The following is a 2,250-nucleotide window of genomic DNA, read 5'->3' as shown; positions in this document are numbered from 1 at the left end:
TGTCAATACTGGGAACAGAAATGATCCACAGGGGTCCCCAAATTTTAGTTTCTTAAGGGGTTGCTATAGAAAAGGTGTATATTTGTGTCAGCCCTGCATAACTTCCAAATCCTGGGTCTGTGTCTCCCAACCAGTGCTAAGATTAAAGGTATCTCCAAAACCCATTTTAGGGGATAGTTCTCCAAATTCACTAAAATCAGTGAGAAGAGCAACATCTGCTAGACTGAGGGTATCACCCAACTATTTCCCCTCTTTTTTTTTAACTAAATTAAAGGATTATTTGGCGAAAAACTCTCAGAGAGAATTTACACTTACCTCTCACCCCAGTATCAACCAACGGACTGATCCAACTGTCAAAATCCCTAGGTATGAAGTCACCTCTGTCCCTTGCTCTTAAAGGGGAAGTGTACCCTATTGATGAGTAAGGTTTATATGGCATTTATTTCCACTTAGATGTGCAGTACCTACATAGCTTATTATGTATGCAGAGCGTTGCTTTGTATGTGTGGCCTATTGAGTCAGTGCAGTTACTGTGCTGCCATATCTTTTTTTATCCATGAATTCATCAGCCATGGATTCAATCACTGCTGCTGCTCCTGTTATTTATGTTTATAAAGTACTATGTGCCCTGTGGAGACAACAAACCTCTGGGGACACAGGAAAGTACAGAGGGCATGGGAGAGATTAGTTTGTGAACCTTCCTTCATGTGCCATCTTGGATCACAGTGATAGAATCAGTGTTTGGGTGAAAGATGGCACATGAAGGAAGGTTCACAGAATTGCATTAAAGATGAGTTGGGAAGGGATAATGTCTGAGGAGGCCAAGAAGCTTATATAGTAGGACTGATCGTTTTAAAATCGGATATTTTGCCCAAGCCCTGTAACCAGTAGCAACATGTGCTGCATTTCTGACTCTCATCTTTCCATATCCTTCCTTTTAAATACCTTCAGAATCTATGAATCTGGGGTTTTTTTGGTTTTTGTTTTCCCCTTTGACCCAAACGTAATTGACTCCATTTCTTCAATAGGCTGCTTGCAACTGCCTCGTGACGGAGTCATTGGTCGTCAGAGTTTCAGATTTCGGGATGGCCAGGTTAGTGCAACTAATTTCAGCTTCAGAAGCCACCATAAAGAGACAATTTCAAACTCCACCATAAATGACTGTACAAAGCAGTGGTTGTCATTCTTTATTAATACAAGCCTCACCTGAAGGTCCATCCTCTGGCCAGGGCCTCCTTTAGCTCATGAAATGGGTACAGGAATAGGAAAATATTGGTGTATCCTGATTTCATTATATCATGGTTTCATAAATATGAAGTGAAGTGTGGGTCAATGTTTAGCCCAGCTCTCTGGTGGATCAGTCTAATCACACGTTCCCTTTCTTTTCTCTCTCATTTAGGAGTGTTTGTGTGGGAATTGTTCAGCAAGAGCAAAATTCCATTTGAACATTGTTTTCAACTCCGAGGCTGTGGATAAAATCTCAGCTGGACTGAGGCTCTTCAGACCCAAGATGTCTCCCGAAAGAGTGTACATGCTGATGAAGAACTGCTGGTAAGAGGTACGAGGGATTAGGTTTATGTACACTTTTAACATGATGAAAAAACGCACTCCTGGATAGTCTGCTCCAATACAGAGAACTACTGTCAGAATCATTATATGTATATTGTAATATCGATGCAGCATCCTTCTATGCGATTACAAATCCATGAACAGACTGTAGCAGCAGGTACTGATATATAAGGACATGTTAATGTTGTGTATAATTGTTGTTATTGCCCTAGGCAACAAGCTGGGCAGTCAGAAAGGGGGGAACACGTGCGTCTGCTGATGCCCTCACCTACGCCCAGCGAGGATCCCCGAACTGGATCTTCATGGGACAACTTCCTGCAGAGCCTCCAGCTGGTCCCACGTCGCAGAGGATGGATCTGCTGCCTGTAACCCCCCAGGTTAGTGTTAATGCACACATTTTACACATTACACATTAATACACACTTACACACACTCACATACATTTTAGTCTCCGGTTTTGTTGCTGTAACTATGGGATAGTGTGTATAGTAGGGCAAGATTTTCTCCAGGATTGTTGCTTTATCTCTGGGATAGTGCTTAGTAAGGCAAGATGGCCTCCGAAAATGTTGCTGTAACTATGGGATAATGTTCTGTGAGGCAAGATAGTCTCTGGGATTTTAGCTTTTATCACTGTATTATTCCAAATTTTGTGTGTGTGTGTGTGTGTGTGTGTGTGTGTGT

General features: G+C 42.1%; 1 long non-coding RNA gene across 1 annotated transcript; it reads left to right on the top strand.

Moving 5' to 3' along the window:
* Nucleotides 1-1,026: 1,026 nt before the first annotated feature.
* LOC121397132 lies at nt 1,027-2,020 on the top strand. Its single transcript, XR_005963484.1, has 3 exons — nt 1,027-1,093; nt 1,400-1,558; nt 1,782-2,020. It is a non-coding gene; the product is annotated as an uncharacterized LOC121397132 (long non-coding RNA).
* The last annotated feature ends 230 nt before the right edge of the window (nt 2,021-2,250 follow it).

Source organism: Xenopus laevis, chromosome 8L, assembly GCF_017654675.1.
Source record: "Xenopus laevis strain J_2021 chromosome 8L, Xenopus_laevis_v10.1, whole genome shotgun sequence".
In the NCBI taxonomy this organism is placed as follows: Eukaryota; Metazoa; Chordata; class Amphibia; order Anura; family Pipidae; genus Xenopus; species Xenopus laevis.
This window is presented reverse-complemented; position numbering and strand designations above follow the sequence as displayed.